At 29.2% G+C, this 21938-nt stretch overlaps 1 protein-coding gene across 2 annotated transcripts in view; it reads right to left on the bottom strand.

Moving 5' to 3' along the window:
* Positions 1-20927, bottom strand: part of LOC107453384 (solute carrier family 41 member 1) — an 80111-nt gene extending 59184 nt beyond the window's left edge. Inside the window, exon 1 of one of the 2 annotated variants that reach the window (XM_087157743.1) lies at positions 20791-20927. The gene's annotated coding sequence lies outside the window, so the exon portion shown is untranslated. Of the gene's footprint in view, positions 1-7075; positions 7230-20790 lie in introns of those variants that run through there. The other variant, XM_087157744.1, reaches the window with a different exon arrangement.
* Positions 20928-21938: the final 1011 nt, after the last annotated feature.

Genomic DNA, 21938 nt, shown 5'->3' on the forward strand with positions numbered 1-21938 from the left:
AAGTGGATTTTGTTTCATGGTTAAAATATGACAAAAAAACACTATAAAAATATTCTATAATGTACAAAAAATTATTAGAAAGGGAATAAATTGAATAAGTTTGATTCTTGTAACCTTTAGGGCAATTTTATATGGCATATAAGTATCTCAATTCAGTCAAGCGGATTTTGTTTCATGGTTAAAATATGACAAAAAAACACTATAAAAATATTCTATAATGTACGAAAAATTATTAGAAAGGGAATAAATTGAATAAGTTTGATTCTTGTAACCTTTAGGGCAATTTTATATGGCATATAAGTATCTCAATTCAGTAAAGTGGATTTTGTTTTATGACCAAAATGCAAAGAAGCAATTTAAAAATATTCTGTAAAGTACAAAAAATAAGAGAATAAATTGAATAAATTCGATTCCTGTAACCATTTGAGTATTTTTATATAGCATGCAAATATCTTATTGCTTCATTTAAATTGATTTTGCTACATGGCCACAATGCGAAAAAACACACTATAAAAATATTCTATAATGTACAAAAAATTATACGAGAGAATAATTTGAATAAATTCGATTCCTGTAATCTTTTAAGTATTTTTATATGGCATGTAATTATCTCATTACTTCAGTCAAGGGGCTCTTATTATATGACCACAATACGAAGGAACGCACTATAAAAATGTTCCATAATTTACAAAAAATAATAAGAGAGAATAAATAGAATAAGTTCGATTCTTGTTGCCCTTTGAGCAATTTTATACAACAAATAAAAATTACAACAAAAGTTATTTAACTTTTAAAACAAAACAAGAAAAGTTTATTAAAGTTTTTAATCATGATTTTTTTTAAATATGATTTTTAAATAAAAAAAATTTTTCATTGCATGTACAAGTTATTTTTCTAAGCTAGATATATTTAAAAATAAAAAAGAAAGAAATCACATTTTCTGACACTAGTTAAATTTTAAAAAAAATGTCTCAAAAAATTATAAAGCGTAGCATACACAAAAAAACATTATTATATCGATCCTAAAATGGATATAGCAATTCCATGAACGAGAAAAAATGTGGGACAAGATAAAATAATCAAAAGACCACCGACGTTGGCTTACGATTAAGAAACAGGGTTGCGTTACAAGCAACCTTATTATAACCCTATATGCATTTCCTTATTAACGCGATTTCCGTTTGCAGTCAGTATAAGTAAAATATATGAAGCTTTATCGAAAATTAAAGTCTTAACTTACAGGGTAACAAGAGATGCTCGGATCATTGTTACCAAGAAAATGCTTGATTAAAATTTAGTAAATATTATAGAGATTTAGTATAGACCATTGAGGAAAGGTTTTGAAACTAAAAAAAAAAAGAAAAGATTTAATATAAAGAATATATTATTGATTAAATGAATAAACTAGACTAACAAAATTTTCAAAGACAATAATAAAAAAGTAATATTAAATACGTTGAATACATAAATAAATGAATAAACAAGAATAGCAGAGTTTTCAAAGATAGTTTTTTTTTAAATTGAAATATTTGAATTCAGTTCATGCAAATGATTTAAAATAATTAAAAAGAATTTGAAATAAATTATTTTTGGCTTGCATTAAAGTTAAATTTTAAAGCTCATTTCACTTTTTGTAATTTGTATTATGATACGATACGAAATTATTGATATAAGTACAGTAAAATGTTAGAGTTTTTCTTCTTTTTTTGTTTGGAAGAACATAACTTTAAACTCCCTGACTTAATAAACCAAATGCGGCTTTACAGCCTTCCACCCCCCCCCCCAATAAAATAGATTAAAATTGGCCCCCCCCAATTTTATTGGGGGGGGGCAATAAAATAGAAACAGACTTGAAAAGTTCACTAGGAAAAAAAACAATAATGCTAGAAAATGTATCTGATGCAAAAACACACACACGCAGAAGTTAAAAACTAGAATTAAAAAAGGTGACTATAACAAATTAAGCTCGTAGATTTAAAGTAAAATCGTAATCACTTTTATTGCGAAAAGTATAATTAAAAAAAAAAACATTTAATAGCATTGCATTAATTTATGCCTGAATTATTTTTCAGTTTGGTTCATATATAATTCTGTCAAAAAAATTATGGTATTTATTTAATAGAAAAAAGGAAAGTATTTAAAAGAAACTAAAAAATTTTATTTGAATTTCAAAAGAATGAAATAAGCATAAAAGTATATGCAGCACGTATAACAAATAGTTAAATACCAATGTCAGTTTTGGGTTTGCTTCTTTTATTTTGTATAAATTTCCGAAACGCAATTTTCTCTAAAAATCGATATTGAGAGCTCGGGCCAACTTGAAAGCAAGACCTGTCAAAAAATATGCATAGGGGAAGAAGGTTAGCTTCGACAGACATAATGTAAACCAAAACCAGTCCCCCAAGGCTTGGTGCGGTTGATGTGTATAAAGGAAAAAAACAACATTTAGGGACACACCAGAAGAAGTTTTTGAAATAGGTTTTCACCCTCCTCTCCTCTTAACCACTACTGGGGTTGGGGAAGGATTGGGGAGGAAAAGTTCTCCTTTTATTGTTGGTTTTTTATGCATTTTTGCATTATTTACATAAACAGAATATTGATTAAGATATTTCGTTGAGAATACATTTATATCATCCTTGTCTGCTAACATATTTTTAGACAGAAAGAATAAAATGGCGGTTAGCGGGAGACAGCGTACGTAGCCATATAGTTTGTCTAAAATAAGAACTCCTTCAGACATTCGTCTGGACCTGTGGCGGTGACCATGGTAACAAGGTATGACTACTTCAAGTAGGGTTACGGGGTCACTGCTTTGGAGGGGTTTCTGTTTGGGTCGGCGGGAGAAAGGGAATCTCTTTCTTCAGTTTATTGTGTTAGTCTTAGAGTGAAGCTACCCTCCCTAAAATGCGCCATTCTTGTTTCCACAGCACCAGACAGCCTCATACTTTGTGGCGGGAGGAGTTCTTAGCTTAGACACACTATACAGGCAGAGTTGTCCTACAACGTTTTCTCAGATAACGTACCTCCTGACTGTCACTTTGCTTCTCATGCGCATGCGCTGGATCTGTACATATATGATTCTTTGCTATATGTGAGTATGTTGCTCGCTTTGTAAGTTAAGTTATTTTTCTGGTATAGTATACCGCACAGAGCCGTTAGTTACGTATTCGATGAGGTGAACTTCTTTCTATATTTTTTTGGACCTGGAACTTTTTCACCTCATGCAAATATTGTGCTCATTTAAAAACTTTAAAAAACTAAAAAATGGTCTACTGTAACGAAAAAAAACCTGAGACTAATTAAATTGTAATGCATAATTTTCGTAAATTATTTTATATATATATATGTAACGTGGAATTTTGCGCATCATGGTTTTAAAAATTTTAAATCTAACAATTTGTGAGATCTAGTTTTATCACTCATTACATGTCTTAAAAAGAAAAGCTAAAAGATCTTATTAAAAATTCCTTTCTTAAAAATCAAAATTTCGCATTCATCAAAAATTTCATATTTCACATTCATCAAAAATTTCATATTTCACATCACTTTAAAAGTTTTCCATTTATTCTAATCATGGTCAAAATCTTTAAATAATCAAATAGCTATTAAGAAATTAATATATAATTAATAATGTAAAAGAAGTAAAAACAGAAATCTCTATTTCTGTTCTAAGAAGGAAGTGGAGGTTTCCTTTAAAAATGCAAACGTATAAAAATTTCCCTTTTGTCGCTTCCGTTTATTATGAAAATATAGTAATGAGTTTTTTGAGAAAAAACAAATAAAATTGTAAATAAAAAATCCTAGTTTTGAAATACATAAATAAAAGTTGCCGACATAATATATATAACGTCGAATTTGTAGGATAAATATATGAGAATTGTTATTAACTTGTATTGTATGTAATGACCAATGCATTTTTCAGGCAAAGCGTGATAAAATTATTTAGCGGATATTCACAAAAAAGGAAATAGTATATTTTTTATGGAACGTATTATTTTTCTTCGCTTTCTTTTTTAAAAAAAAATATTTACTGAATTGATGACCAAAAAAATATTTTCTTAATTCAAGGAAATAATTTTTTAAGGAAGATAAATTTTTATTTTAATTGGCTTATCTGTTGTTGATAATTAGAAACGTATCAGTGTAGGGAATGCCTGGCAAATGTAATGGTCCATACATTACTGTCCAATTTTTAATCCGGTTATTATAAGTATATTTAATCGGTTAATCCGGTTATTATAAGTATTACAAGGTGAAGATACTTTATAAAGAAAGCTAAATAAATTAAAAAGAAATTTAAATAATTCTGAGTCCTCGTGCTTTGAAGGAAATAAAACTCCCAAAAGTACATATCAAATTTGCTCGATTGCTAGTCAGAATTAACAGAAATCTGACATTTTGTAGATATTAAGTCAGTTCAGATTTATTAACCTTGACAATTCTCATATTAAAGTATTCAAAGCTGCAAGAAAATGTTTGAGATAAGAAAATCTAATTATGAATTTTATATCTAAAGAATAGAGCTAAAAGGATTTTTGTTTAGTTCAATTAGACATGATTATTAATTCCTCAACATTTTAAGCATATTTTAATATAGTTCTAATTTTTTTTTTGAAATATTCCTTTTTCATAATACTATTTAAACGATCTAAGTTTTTACAGAAAGATTTTTTTAATGTCGATTAAAGTAGCTAAACTTTTAATTAATTTTTCTAAATGTTTAAAAAACTTTCTGCATTTTTAAATGTATTTTTATCAGAAATATAGAAATCGGAAGTGTCTCATGAAAAAAATTTCAAAATAAATAACAAATAAATGATGTAGAACAATTTCAAATAAATAATTTTTAAATCAATAATAATTAAATTTCAAATAAATAATAATTAAATTTCAAATAAATAATGTAGAACAATTCCCTAATTTCAGAGAAAGTAGTGAGAAATAGAGTTTTAAAATTAAATATTTTAACGTACCACATTTAAATAAAATATAAAATTTGCCATCTTTCTTTTTCTAAAATACAAATTCGGTTACAATATGTTAATTTTTTTATATTTAAAATGAAATTAAGCTATCTCGTATCTTTTTTGTAAATATATTGTGCTGACCTAGTTATGTAAACTCCTCTATTAAACCACTCACACTTCGCAAACATAGCAAATAAAAAAAAAAATTCCTAACAGCAAACAGCTATATTTAACATTAAAAATCTTAAAAATTGAGCAAAAACGTTTTTCAGACAATTATTTTCACAAGATTTTTATTAAATTGATAAGAATTGTTTTATAAATATAGACTAGATCATTTGTTTACAAATAAAAAATTGTGAAACATGACACTCAAAACCTTGGTAAAAGAAAACGTTAAATGATATTTAACATGATCTACTAAGGTTTTCAATATAAAAGAAATTTCGTAAATAAAAAAAAAGTAAAAAAAGATTTGGGAACTGAAACTTTGTAAAATAAAATGTTAAATGACATTTAACATGTTTTATCAAAGACTTCAATTGACTGGAAATTTTATTCGTAAATAAGTTTTTCTAGCATTGCTCTGTAAACAATATAGAAGTTAAATGACATTTAACACCTTTTTCAACTTAAATTGACAGCTGATTGGACATTTTGTTAGCAAATTTTTTATAAAGCACAGATTTATAAGCACAAAAAGATTTATAAAGCACAACAATTCTAGAATACATTTCACAACCCGTGTTGAGCAGCCAACCAAATTCTGAGTTTACAACTATCAATGTTAAACTCTGTAGCCTTGTAGTTTTGAATTCAATCCAGAAGACAAGAGAATTCCTGGATTAAGCATTGCAACAAACTAGCCTTTGTGAAGGACTTTTTTGAAGGAATTAAACAGCATTTGCGGTACATGGAGAGGAAAACCACGAATGCCCCTCATGGTTAGCCTAACGTAAGGGGACTTTAACCCATGAGCCGTCTACCACTGAGGATATTTTATGTCAGTATTCTGGTCTGTGACAGCTGGGAGCAGAATTCGTATCTACCAGCCACAGCTGGGATTCGGACATGGTAACCTCATTGGGAGGCGAGCGCTCTTTACCTTGAGCCACCATGACTTGGGGCATAATAATTGAAAATAAAATATAAAAGAACAAGTTTAATTGACAATAAATTCAAGACATTTAAATTTAGAATGTATAAGCTCTTAAGAATATTCTATATCATATTTCGTTACAAAAAATCTTATTTGAAAAAGCAAAAATTGTATTTTGACGGAACAAAGTGATTTGTCATTGACTTCAATCAAACACGCTAATTTGACACAGACAATTTGTCTGTCTCCGACAAATTAGAGTATTTGATTGAAGTTTTGACAGAATAGGTTTACTCTGCCATTAGCAAAACTTTAAGCCTTGAAATTTGATAGTTTTCAAAATGTCAACATATACTTCATTATTTTTTTAAATTATCACTACATTATAATTGCTATAATAATTGATTGCTATACAGAAGCACAATAATAACTTGCTTGTAATAAAATTCATGTAAAATACGATCGACAGTTTGATTCGGATAGTTTAAAATAAATTTTAAGAAATGCAATCTAATCAGGGAAGCATAGTATTATAGAACGAAAATGAGAAACTGACTATCAGATATTAAAACATCAGTCTTTATATATCACTCTTATTAAAACATGAGATGTTACGGTATGCAATCATTTACTACAATAAGATTAACATTAAAAATTGCTAAGAAAAATTGAAAATAGTATGCAATGTAACTTTGTTTCTAAATAATAAATAAATAAAAACAATTACCAAGTTATAACTCTTATAGCATTGCACACATTTTTACGATGGGTTGAACAAAACAATAACAAATTACTAACCCCTCTCTTAATTTCAAATTTCAATTATAACTCCAAATACCATAAGAAAAATACTGTATTTATAAACAACTATTAAGGGATTAAGCTAATGAATAATCTCTAAGCAATTAACAATGTCACATTAATATAGTTAAAAATCTACAACTGATCTGCATTCAAATTTCATATTATTTATAATATTTATAAAAGGAAAATTCAAATCAATATTTACCGTGTGTTTGTTCGTAAATAGAAAAAACTTTTAACGACCGAACTTTAACTCTCATAGCATTCAACACTTTTCTCCAGCGGAACAAACAAAAAAGTAACCGATTTCGAATTTCTCATTGAAGTTGTCAGTTCGCGGGGAAAGAAAGACGAATTTCAGCTCTACATGTGACGTCACACCTTTTAGACCGCAACAAGCGGAAAAAACGAAGCCATCTTCGTTTACCTATTAAATTATGCTTGGAGAGAATTCTTATCGAAGCGAAAGCAAATTCCACTTTTGTTCTCGTTTCTTCGCCAGTTTAAGAACATGGAACTGAACAATAAAATAAAAAAATGATGAACTAGGTGTTATAATTCTATGGGTTTTGTCACGGTAAGAAAAAAAAAACTGTGACATCATCTGAGAACATTTAGTAGGAATCAGATCTTACATTATGTGAATATAGATGTTTTGTTTGTTGGCTCTGACGTTACGTTTTTCAGTGTCTAGACATCTATTTACCTATAAATTCAATTAATGTTTAGATTAATCAAACTTGTCTAATTGTGAAAATGCCGTTTTAAAAGAACATGTTTCCATTTAAATTTTGTATGGCATCCAATTGTTTTTAACACTTCATGTGATTGGCCGGATACCGAGAGACCAATGTCTAGGACTACGACTGTAAGAGTCACAGGTTTGTCTCACAATAGTTGTGAAAAACTTCAGTTCTTACAAGTGTATAACATAGAAGCGTTTAATTGAAATATAAGATCAATTTCATAGTGATATGCCACTGAGATGTTCTGGAGATCTGATTTTACAGGTCGTGGCTAAGACCAAAGACTGCGACAGGAAAGGTCACAGGTTCGTGTTGCAGTGATAATGAAGAACTTCATCTCCTACAAGTGAATAAGATATAAACGTTTAATTGAAGTATTAGATCTATTTCAAAGTAAAGTGTTACTGAGGTATTCTAGAAACCTTATTTTAATGACAGTGGAATCGTGTGGGCTAAGGTCACAGGCTGTGAGATAAAAGGACACGGTATTGTGTCATGAAAGTTATTGAAAAGTCACAGCTCTTGCAAGCGTATAACATAGAAAGGCTTAATTGAAGTAAGATCAACTTAATGTGGAACTGTGGTTTACAAGAGACAAATGTAAGAGGCCGTGAAGTCTTTTTCTAAACTGAAGTCCTAGACTGAGATACAGAAAATTAGACTTCGTAATTCCAACAATAACCTTAGCGTTTGCAAACAAATACCAAGCAAGCACTTCTCTGTAATTGTAACACAAAAGCTCACGTGATTATTAGTCACTTTAAAACCTCAGCACTTCCTGACAAATAGCTAAAGCGTTTCAACTGTAGAGTTTAAAAGTAACTGTAGAATTAAAAAAGTAAGATTACTGCAGCCGATGAGAGTGAAATCCGATATGGCTGATGAACGAGAAGAGAATTTAACCAAAGATTACTATTTCCGAAGTTAACCTCATTCTTTTGGTGCACATTCATAATGCGTGTGTTGTGGACTTTTTTTATTAATTCTGTTTTGATAAGTGTAATTGTATGCTTATAAAATCTAAGGTTCTTTAGAAACTTCATGGAACCAGAACCTGCATGCTGTTAGTAGAAAACAAATTCAGTTGCAATTTCAAATTTCTACACAACGTAGCCAAAGAGGCTCCGAACTATGAGTAGTTTGTATTTTTAATTATTATTTTGGCATTCTATTGTACTCAACTCAAATTCCGATTATCATAATTAATACGAAAGTTCCTAGAATTCGCCAGATGAGGTCGTAAATTTGTGCCCGAAAGTCACAAACGAACCAGCTTTTAAGTGAGTGGCTTACATTAGTTAAGTTAAAGTAGGGCTAACTTCATCACAAATCTGCCTAAAAAATTTTCTCATCTCCCAGTTAAAGCAATAATTCTAGCTTTTAACTTGCATAGTTTTTACAGAGAGAGAAATATTGAGTGAGCTGTTTGGTTGGTGTGTACATTCAAGTTAGCTCCTGGTGATGAGTTGAACATGGAGACAAATATCAAGTATCCGTTGAGATGTATGCTAATTTTGTCGCGGTCGCAGGTAGGCTATTTGAAACGTCCTGTTCTTTGCAAGCTGCCGACGTCATTTGTTAGGCTATTAGCTGTTGTTGTTGTTGTTAATTTACGTCGCACTAGAGTTGCACAATGGGCTATTGGCGACGGTCTGGGAAACATCCCGGAGGATGATCCGAAGACATGCCATCACAATTTTGATCCTCTGCGGAGGGGATGACACCCCCGCTTCGGTAGCCCGACGACCTGCGTGCGAAGTCGAGCACTTTACGGTAGCACAGTTTAACGAGGACCAATACCGCACACCCTCGGTCCCTACGCAGACTGATCCAAGTGGTCACCCACCCGCACACTGCCCGTAGCCAGTGATGCTTGACTTCTGTGATCTGCTGGGAACCGTGTCTTAACGATCAGTCCACTGCAGAACCATAGTCAAATGCAATCTCATTTATTAATAGATAATAATTGATGATATCATCTGAAATAAGCTATATTTGTTAAATTTGAGAATTCTAAAATTAATCGCTTGTATGCTGTGTACTTTATTGAGCAAGTTTGGGCGATAAAACAATGCAATTTAATGTGCATTCAGAACTCAAAATCACAGATTTGAGCTTGACATTCTGAATAAATAAATATATACATATAAAAATTCCAGCGATTACAAGTGAAAAGCATTAGCTCTTAAATGTAGAATTATAATGTACAAAAACTTACCCCTTGATCTGGGGCTTCCCTAGCCTAGCGGCATTGCCGTCAAACGCTTTGTAGAGTAGAGGTAAAAGGTTCGAATCCCAATGTAACCCCTGAAGTATTTTCGTGCTGTCACTCTCTGAATTGTAGGTAGGTACTTTATTGGTTTATTGGTACAACATAGTACATTTGCAGTCTTGTGTGCTCAATTAAGGCTTATAAACCTTTGTCAAGTAGAAGGACAAATAGCACAATACAGAGAAGGACATCACAAAGAATACAACCAGTGCTACAGCAGGATTCGAACCCGCCACCTCCATGCTTAACATAGCGCTTGGCTGGCGATACTGTTTCTGTCTACCTCATTTTAATTTAGGGTTTCCTTAATTTAATTTCATATAGTTTAAAAAAATAAATTTTGAAGAATCAATTGAAATTAAAAGTTTACAATTTTATATTTAAAAAATTTATTCATTATTTATAAATACTAATAACATCTAAATTTCCGAAAATAAACTAAAATCTGCTGTTTTAAAACTAAATTCCAACTTGATAGTATCAAAAAATAATATTTTCAGTTACATTACAAATCAGAAACATTAAACTTTTAACATGTAGAAAATTACTCAAAACGTCTCCATAAAAACTTTATGTACAAATTTTGCATACTTATAAAAAAAATACAAGCATTTTCCTTTTTTGAAGTAAATGTGTAAAGGATCCCTTTAATTTTCTTTTAAATAAAATTGAAACAAATGAAATAAAAGAAAATGTCTGCATGTTTTTACTTTTAATACCATCAATAAAATTACTAAGACCTATAAATAAATATCTTTTACACAATCACAGAGATGTGCCTTTTCAATAAAGATAAGCTTCAAAACTCAATACACTTTATGATTTTATAAATTATCAGTGTGTCATTAAAGCCATTGATATAAGAATCAGATAACATTGTACTCTCATAATGTTCTGGTATTCCCCAAGCTACATGTACTATAATACCCCAAAAGAAAACGCTGACAAGCTTTAGAATTTCCTTAAACAATATTTTACGTGCAACGTGAACACTTAAAGTATGCTTGTAAAAACCGTTTCGTTGTGAAGCAATGCGATGGAATTGATTTTTAATGCATTATTTAGAAAAGAAAAACTCATTAAATTATCATGCTCTGTATTTGAAATTGAAACAATCATCTTTTATCCTTCCCAATTTTTTGCCCATATATACATATATATAGTTATTAGAGGACATTAGATTAAGATTAACAATTTTAAGTACAGCCGTTAAAATTGGCTTAAAATTTATTGTCAGTGTTGGGTACAATACGTTAAGTGTATTGCGCAATATATAATAATACAGATGAATGTATATGATGAATAATAAACAATATTGCGTTATGAATAAATAAAAGTTTCAAGCTTTCTGAAATATTCGAGAGAAAATAAATTCAATAGAAAATTAACGGAATAAATATCTTGCAGCTAACCGTAAGGCTCGTGTTTGTTTCTTTTTGTTTGATTAAAAAAAAGTTTAATTATAAGGAAGTATAACTTTTAACTGTCACAAATTTGTTTATTTCAGTAACAATAAAAACAAGGATATATTATATCCTTGTTTTTATTGTTGTTGTCAGCACAGCATTGAATTATCTGTCTCATTATGTTTACCAGAATACCAAAATTAAAAGATAAAGGTTAAAAGTAAGTTTTTATGAGTTTTACCACATAATGAAAACAATGTATATCACGCTGTATTATTCTTGTAATTACACATATTACTGTCAGGAAAGCTCTGATTTTTACGGTATTTTTTTAAAATTTATCAAGGTTCCTTTCTGATAGAACTGCCAAACAAATAATATAGCCGCTATTTTTACTTTTTTTTGTTGCCAGACCTTGATTTTAGATGTTTTGTTATAAACAATTTATACAAATAAGTGAAGTAAAGAAATGAGTAAACGACAAGAGATAGATGTGATATTTCGGAAGTTGGGGAGCATGTATATTAGATGTAAAAAGGGTTATTGGTGTGGATTTTAAACATGGGCGATGTTCATTGTTGCAACTATTCATTGATGTTTATGGTTCAATAAAATTTTTATCCTGTAATTCCCCTGAAATGAGAATACATGGGCTAATTATCAAGTTTTTATCAGCATCTTTTTGTTTTGAATATTATTACTAAAGACAATAGAATGTCCAAGCTATAAGCTGAATTATATCACTGAGTGGAAAAATCAATTAATTGTCGTTCATACCATTCCGATTGTTAATTTATATTCACATCCCAATGGGAAGTTATTCTTATTGGTTGCTATCTGTAACTCATTGATCATTGATGGATTGCCATTATTTGTAATTTATTTACGCACAATTACCTTATTTATTTTTATTTTTGAAACCGTTAAAATTACATTAAATATCATTTAAATATATAACTATAAATAGATTATTACAAATAGTTTATCATTAATAGATTATTATAAATACATTATAGATCATTATTATAAATAGATAACTATAAAATTTACATCATTAAAATAAAAATAAAATTAATTAAAAAGGCACAAATTTAATCTTTTTTTAATGATATATAATTTCATTACATCGATATAAGATTATATAATATATACCGATTATAAGATATACCGATATAATATATAGATTACTATTATTACTATATAATTTCATTACATCGATTTTTTTCACTACCCATAATTCCACACGATTTATTCGAACGACTCAGTAGGTCCTCACACTAAGCTGACAGAATTTCTGAGAAAGTGCTAAATGGGTAGCTTAGTAACTGTTTCACACGCAGGCTAAAGACACTAAATGACAATCACCATTTACGATCAAATATAAAACAGTGTTTCACTTTTACGAGGTCAACATAAACCGGAAATTAAGTAAAAGTCTACAGCTAGGCAGAATCTAAACAAAGTTTATGAGTGCCTTCATATATTTTCTTTTCACCATCAGCTGAAATCGACACTTACTAATCAATGTATGAATTTAGAAGTTTGTGGTTTATTTTTGCATCTGTCTGGGTGGGAAGAAAAAATAAACTTGTCTTGGAAAAGTTAAAAGACTTCAACTTCTATTTCATGGAAGAATAAAGTTCATGAAGATGAACTTTGATAATTGAAAAGAGATGTGGGAACGAGATGCTGAAGAACATGTTAGATTTAAAAAGAATTTATTTCTTTTTCATGCTTTAAAGTACCACAGAATAGTAATTCGGGATCTTTCTATTAATTATTTATTTAATGTAAAATGCTTATTATCTTTTATTTTCTGGGAATCCATTGTTTCAAAGACCATTGTGACAAATATGCTATCTAATATGCATTGTGCTATTTAATAATATGCCATTTAATATGCATGATAAATATGATATTTAATATGCAAATATGTATTGTGACAAATATGCTTTTTCATTTCAAGTGATTTTTTAAATTAGTTAATTTCTTCCACTAAAAACAAAATTAATTAAAAATGATATTTACAATTTTGTGGGGCCGTCCCTAGATGATGTTATGGCTTGAGAAAAGAGAGGGCTTCTTAAAATATATGACAGGTTTTGATTAGGCAGGGAGGGTTTACCAAGACAAGTTGCATTGCACATTTTGATTAGAATTGAAACATTTAAAAACAATAAATAAAATATTTTTATACGATTAGTTTTTATATTTTTTAGTTTTTAATATAAGTGTATATCTAATCATTATTTTTGTTATATTCTCAAATGACATGAAAACACTTAGTTAAAGTTTAAAAATGAAATTTGAATTATGATCTGTTACATACGTTTTGTTTTTGATTCGTTTGTATGTTAAAATAAAATCGGCTTCATTTTTGGATGGCCTCTGATATTAATTTTCCCCATTTAATTTTAATTTGATAAATAAAGACCATTTATCAAATTAAAAAGAGGACACATAACATTGTCAAAGTCTTTGATTACGAAGTAAAAAAAAGTCAATAAACTGACTTTATTTGCATAATTAATATCAGAATAACTTGATATAAAAATGTAATTTTGCTAAAAATTTTTGAAACATTTATGAGCAATAGCAATTTTTTAAGAAACCTACATTTTTAAAGAAAAAACTATATTTTTTAGCTAATTCCCAATAACCTAAATCGATTTCGTTGAATTGTTAGATTTTGTCACATTTTCTATAATTATATGTAAAAAATGCTATAAAACTAATTCCATCATAGCTTCAATTATAGTTTTTTTTATATAAAATATAACGTTTTATTTAAAGTTAAATTTTATATAATATAAAATTTATGTGATCATCATAATATACTATTTATTTTATAAAACTAATTTGGTTAACTTTCCATTTCTCTTGTAACGTTTTGACATTTACCCCATTGTCTAGATGCATTATATTATTGAAAGTACTTCTTAAATCAATTTTTCAATTCTTTTATAATTTTTCTCATTAATTCTCTCAAATAAAGCAAGAGTAAATCAGATCATGATGAAATTTCCTGCTTAGAAACAAAAGGAAAAACCCCATTGCTTATTAAGTTTACGTTACGCCTTTCAGTTACATAAAACAAACTAAAAAACGTGAAAGTGCTTTTATATTTTATTATTTGCAATGCATACAGTTTAAACGACGGAGAGCAGACAATACTGGTAGTAAATCCGTGTCAAACAGGCCTTTATTCCAAACTACGAGCGCCTTTAAACAGTTCAATTTCTAAACTAGAGGAGCGATAAAATCATAAAAAAAAGTCGCCAAAAGAAAATAACCATCAGGAGGATATTTAGACTGTGAAGAAGAGGTTAAAGAAACTCCTTTCTAAAGGAAAATATCAAACAGAAAAATATTCAAGATTATCTTTATATACATTTATTGTTCATTTAAATCGTGCTCGCTTTAAGAAATTCGGTTTAGAGTTGAGATAGTTTTAAAGATAGGTCTTGATTCTATTGCATTTGAATTAATGGTGGAAATCAGTGTATTTTTCACAAATGATAAAAAATTGTAAATAAATTGCCATATTGGTTCATTCGGTTTCATACTCCGAAATTTTTTTTCTTTAATTTTACCGCAGTGTATGGTAATGACATTTTTCATAAAAAAAAGTAATTCTGGTTAATAAAACTAAAATATATGGTATTTAAACCATTCATTGGGGGCCGGGATAGCCTGGTCGGTAGGGCGCTGGGCACAAGTCCGAGAGTTCATGGGTTTGAACCCCGCCGGCCGAAGACGCTCCGTGTAGTAAAGTGACTGATGCACGTTTAATCTGTCGAGTCGCAAAATTCCTTCATGTTCCCATAACAAATCAATACCTCTGGGGGTACTGGATTGGAGATCGATCGTTCTCTGATTCAGGTCAAAATTACGATCAGTGGATGAATGAATGGGTCCGCCCTATAAACGGATGTGACGTATAATGTGGTAGAAGTCGAATTCTTGGCCATAGATGGCGCCACTGGAAAAGCAAGAACAATCGCACCCCCTCTGCCTAAACAGGCATTTATTTTGTAACGTTTCCTTTAATTTGATAACGGTTTACCGGAAATTGTGGTTTTTAAAATTATATTTCTTATTACCACACATTTAGTAAGCTCCGTTGGTATCTCACTTGCTTTCTCTTACATGCCCTCTCTTACGTGCTCTAACTCCAAAATCATAATAAAATTATCAAACTTTACTACCTTTGCCAAATTTTATTACGCATTATAAACCTATATATTATTGTTAATTTTACTATAATCATTGCCAAAGGGCTTCGGCAAAAGTTACCAAGATTTTGATGCTCCCATGGAGACAGAAACATGATAAATTTATTATAATTATAGTAATTAAGGAAAAGTAATGATTTCAACGTTCATTAGCAATTTTGTGTTAATATGCACACTTGAATATTTGATAAAACTTATCCTAGTTTTTTTTTTTTTTTTAAGCAATAGAAATCAAGGTAGGATTTTTAATAAGAAATAATATAAACTTTAAATATAAAGCGATTGTTTATTACATATCAAATGAATGGTATCATTATTTCGTAAATGCTTGATGAAGATATTTCAAAATGTGCAGAAAATGTTTTTGTTTAAAATTCCCCATTGTTTCCTTTCTATTTAAGAATATTCTGTTTTCATTGCATTAATACGATAATGAGTCTCTAAACTAATGACTTAAACATATTTAAAACTGTTTTCTTTTTCAAAACTAAAATATATAGAAGCAGATATATATATATATATAGAAACAGAAAATATATAGAAACAAAACTAAAATATATAGAAGCAGATATATATATATATATAGAAACAGAAAATATATAGAAACAAAACTAAAATATATAGAAACAGAATATGTATATTTTAATGATCAAAATTCGAATCAAAGATTTAATTCCCAAAACGTTTGTTTATATAAGATAATTTTCAGAGTTGCCCTGAATGATCTAAGCACAGTTCAGACTAATTAACAATTTAGAGTTATTGAAATTCGGCAGTACTGAAAGTTCGAAATGAAATTGACGAAAATGGAGATTTCCGTATCACGATCTGTGGCAGAATAATCGCCCACAAGAAACTTAACAACAGATCAGACATCACAGAAAGGGACCAACTCGAAAGGTATAACTCGTAGTCACTCCAGGCAAACATCTACATGATTTTTTAAAAAATGTTTTATTTTTAAAATTTGAAAGCTTATAACATATTTGGCACCTTGGCGATTGCATCTGGCTCAACAATCGCCAAAATGCAGTTAAGCAAATTATAAATTAAAAGCATATGAAAACTTATCCATTAAACAATCTGTTATGTCTTTCATAAATAGACATTTACAAAGTAAAGTTAGAGCTACGCACTCTTTTAAATTACAGATAATTTATAAAAGGATGAAAAATCTCTTTGGCGACAATTAGAACATTCGGAAGCAACCTAAATAGTCTCCTATTCTTAATTTTCAAAAAGCTCTCACTGATCAATTAAAACAAATATTCTTTACTTACTCTCAACTTAAATGAACATCGAACAATCGAATTTTCTAGAAGGCCTAGCACGTTCGTACCTGTTTAGAATTTTGAGCTCCTTGCCCTCGCACAAAAACATGACCGCTAACATCCGGTGTTCAGAAGGAAAAAAAATCGAAAAGTGAAAAAAGAATTATTGGGAGGGGTGGGTGTATTAGAATGAATGGACGATAATTGGGTTGGTATGCAAGCAAATACGCTTTGTATGTTTTAACCAGTGATCCGTATCCAACCACGCGGTATCCACTTTATATTATTTTATTTATTTTTCTGTTTAAACGTTTGCAATTCCTTATTTCTTTCCTTTATCGAAGGTTTTCAACATTTTTATGTCGCCTAGTTTATTTCATTTAATTTGTTTATTTCATTTCATTCAGAAAAAGTTTTTTTGTTACTGTATTTAGGTGAATGTCAGGGATTGATGCTTGGCATGTAGGTTTTTGTAGGTGAATATTTACTTAACCTTGAAAGGAATTGATATTTGAATTTTATTTATTTATTTATTTTTTTATAGATAGGAAGTTTGAAAACAATTATTAGCAGTAAAAAATATATTTGGATCAAATCCGTTAATTATGACTGGATTTTAATGCACAAAGAAACTATGAAATTGCTATTTGTTCTTGTGAGCCAAAAAGAAATGAAACATCAATCCTGGTGCATGTTAGCAAAACAGTTTATAAGAGATTAAATAAAACAATAGTCGAAAAAGTCTTTTGGAACAGCTTAGAATTTTAAGAAGTTTTTCTTTTTCGAAGGCTTGAAATTTGAGAGTTTTACTTTGACAATTGTTTGGTACAACATAAGATTGAGATCTAGATCTAAGATTAATATTTTGATTTGCTATCTGCAAAGATAAATCAAAAAATTAATATATATCATACAACATTGATTACACTTAACTTTTAAATAAAACTGCGAGATTGGTATTTTAATTTTATTTATTTTTATTTTTTTACAGGATAGGACGTCTGAAAACAATTATTATTAGCAATGAAAAATATGTTTGGATTATATCCGTTAATAATGACTGGATTTTAATTCACTGAGAAACTATGAAATTGCTATTTGTTCTTGTGAGCCAAAAAGAAATGAAACATCAATCCTGATGTATTTTGGCAAAACAGTTTATTGAAGAGTAAATAAAACAATAGTCGGAAAAGTCTTTTGGAACAGCTTAGAATTTTAAAAAGTTTTTCTTTTTCGAAGGCTTGAAATTTGAGAGTTTACTTTGACAATTGTTTGGTACAACATAAGATTGAGATCTAGATTTAAGATAAATACTTTGATTTACTATCTGCAAAGATAAATCAAAAAATTAATATATATCATACAACATTGATTACACTTAACTTTTAAATAAAACTGCGAGAATAAAAATTCATTCATACATGAGTAATCACAATAAAAATATAGATGTGACAAATGGAAGCTTAGAATTTTAAATTATTTTTTTTTCCTTTTTAAAAGTCTAAAATTGGGGAGTTTGAAAAAAAAAATTGTATAACCTAAGATTAATTTCTAGATTATGATCAATATTTAGATTTGTTACCTACAAAGATTGCAAATCAAAATATTAATTCCTACCATTCATTGATTACATCTCATTTATAAATGAAACTGCGAGAATAAAAATTCATTTACACATGAGTAATCAGAATGTAAAAAAAACAAAACAGATATGACAAATAGAAGCTTACAATTTCAAAAAGTTCTTTTTTTTTTAAATACAACATAAGATTGAGATTTAGATCTAAGATCAATATCTTGATTTGCTATCTGCAAAGATAGCAAATCAAAAAATTAATACCTACCGTTTATTGATTACACTTCATTTATAAATAAAAATGCGAGAATAAAAATTCAATTACACTCATGAGTAATCACAATAAAAAAAATAGATATGACAAATGGGATGAACATGGCTAGGGATATGTATTTCCATCTCACAAAATTCTACGGTGTGTTGAACACATGAATTATATAATATATTATATAAGTCACGTTTTTCAACATATGCTTTGCGCTGAATATAAATATACATATCTCAACACTATCTTTCAAGAATTTAATTTTAGGAAAGAATTTCTTAAACTTCTAAATTCTAAGAAAAGAAATTTTCTTAATTCTGAGTTATTCAAGAAGATTTATCTTTGACTATTGCCTTATTTACTCTTCTATTTTACGATAAAATTTTCATTCAATAACACGTCTATTAGCTAACATGAGAAACGGTGAATGTTCTTTGCATGTCCATGTTAAATGTTCTATGCATCTTGTCCACAAAAATATTATTATGAGATCGAAAAAATGGTTCATTTATAACGATTTAAATTACATATTTATATTTGTTATTGCTGTTGTCGTATGCCAATAAAGCAGGAAGGGTGCGCTGCTTCATGGCGCCATCTATGGCCAAGTATTCGACGTCTGTCACACACATACGTCACAGCCCATTTTACAGGGAGGACACAATGATTCACACATCATTCATCCATCTGCAGATCTTAATTTTAAACTGAGCCAGAGCACGATCGATCTCCGATCCAGTATCCACAGAGATATTGATTTGTTATGGGAACTTGGAGGACTTTGTGACCCAAAGAGATTTAGTGCGCCCCAGTCACCATTTTGTACATTGTCTTCTACCGGCGGAAAATCGAACTCAAGACTTCTTGGACATGGGCACAACACCCGACCAACCAGGCTATCCTGGCTCACATATTTCTATTTGATCAAGTTAATTGGTAATAATGTTGTTTTACTTTCTTATAATGTATGTACTAGCTCAAAACTCATGAAGTTGCGAAAATATATTAATGAATTTTTCAGGATAAAATAAATGCGTTGAATAATTTAATATAATTATTTAAATGTATGCATTTTTGAACGACCTATTTGAATGAAAAAATATATTAAAAATATGTTTTTTTTAATTATAAACTTTAATTATTAATTTTGATTAGTAAATTAAAGAACAAAAAGCCAGATTCTCAGCATTAAAAACAAAGCTTTTTTTGCACACTCTTATTCAAAACTAAATTGGACTTACTTAAAGTTATGCTCCCTTTCATATGGGGTTGAGAATGGTTGAAAACGGGTAGAGAAAATTATGCTCCCTTTTATATCGGGTATCCAATACCTCATAGTATGTTACTAATGCCCAGTGAATTACTTGAAAGTAACACTATTCATATGCAAATTTTGGATATCCTGTTTGTTGGATATATTGTTAAAAAAATTAATCATCTTCTATTTCTCAACAAAATTTTTTAATGGCTTGTAGATCATTAAAAGGCAACTTCATCTTGAATTCTTGATGTTGTAACATATCTTCAATCGTATTCATCCATACTGTTTCCTAATTTAGTTTTCTTTTAATATAATAAATCAGGATTTTGTTTTTGGCACAGTCTCATGAAGGATACAGCGTTTGACATCTTTTTGATTTATGACATGAAATTTATAGATATTGCACAAGTTTAATTTAAATTTGCATTGTTTAATTTAGTCTTTTACAATTTTAACTTAGATTTTCTTATTCAAGATACATACAAGATTTTTCCTGATTTCCAAAAATTTCTTTTATTAATTTTTTAAAAAAAATATTTTATTCAGACAAATTCTTAAAACCTTTAACAGTGAGATTTCGTCCTCTCTTGCAGCATCCTACTGTAGGCTTTGCGCACGTTTTGTAGTTTTGCGCAGATTTTGAGTACGTGAGCCTGCGTGATATTACGAGAGAGTGCATACTCTGTCTAGTATCTAATATAAAAGTTTATATGCTAGCACTTATTTTTACACTGATTTTTTATTAAATATGTATTTTTATAACATAGAAATGACTTAAAATCAGATTTATAATACTTTGAGATTATTAATTTGCTACATTTTAAGAAGTAAAAGTAGAAAAGAAAACAAGTTCTGAATTTATATTTATGCACAATGATTTATACTTACTGTCGAGGGTGAAAATTTTTTAAAAGCAGGGTTACAGAGCGGTAATACAGAAAACTCAGCATAGGCATAAAATTTGCAGCAAGGAATAATATTGCCTGCGCAGCTTGCTTGAAAATTTTGAAAAGGGTTGAATTATACTTCCTGTTATTTATCGCTTTAACATTTATCTTCAATTTAACAATAAAAAAGTGCCTTTCTTGTTATCAACGTAATGTGGAAAAACATAATTCGAATGTATTGTTAAGTGTTCAAACTTGAGATAGTAGACTTTTTTAAATGATAAACATAAAAAAAAAAATCGCAAAATTATCGAAACACCTCAGATCTAGTTAAGAATACCTCTTATTTGAATAAATCTTTTCTTTCTTCTTTTTTTTTTTTAGTTATGGAGACGTATATCATTCACGTCACTTTCAAGAGCATTTACGATATGAAATATTTAAAAGTTCAAAGATATTTTTAATTATATATTTCGACTTCGTAACAGATTAAAAATAATCTCTTTAACCCTTTATCACTTAAACTGATTTTGTGGCGTAACTAATGTGATGTTTATTTTAAAAACTAGTATGATATGCAAAAGAAAAATAAGAAATCACTTAATAGTGTTCTTTTTCAAAAGCAATAACTACCACTCCGGAACAATTTTACTTCGAGAGGGAGTTGATACGCTGAGATATGCTTCTTTAGAAGTTCATATGCGAGCATTAGCAGAACAATTCTACTATAAGGAAGGGTTTATACGTTGAGATTTGTTTCTTTAGAAATTCATATGCGAGCATTAACAGAACAATTTTACTATCAGAAAGGGTTGATACGTTGAGATTTGCTTCTTTAGAAATTCATATGCGAACATTAACAGAACAATTCTACTATCAGAAAGGGCAGATACGTTGAGGTTTGCTTCTTTAGAAGTTCTTATGCGAGCATTAACTATGAAGAAAAACACAATATCTTTCATCTCATCGCATGCTTATTTTGTTTTATTCAAAGCAGATTTGACGCATGTGCAAATGCGTAGAAATCCATCGGTTCTGAAGATATACTGTATTTCTATTGTGTGCTTCCGAAACTGCTATGAAGCTGCAATAAACAGGTTCAAAATTTATTGAAAAATACATGAATTTTGCCATTTCTGCAATAAAATA

This window comes from Parasteatoda tepidariorum, chromosome 2, assembly GCF_982258835.1.
Source record: "Parasteatoda tepidariorum strain Cologne lab strain chromosome 2, Ptep-v5.0, whole genome shotgun sequence".
Taxonomy (NCBI): domain Eukaryota; kingdom Metazoa; phylum Arthropoda; class Arachnida; order Araneae; family Theridiidae; genus Parasteatoda; species Parasteatoda tepidariorum.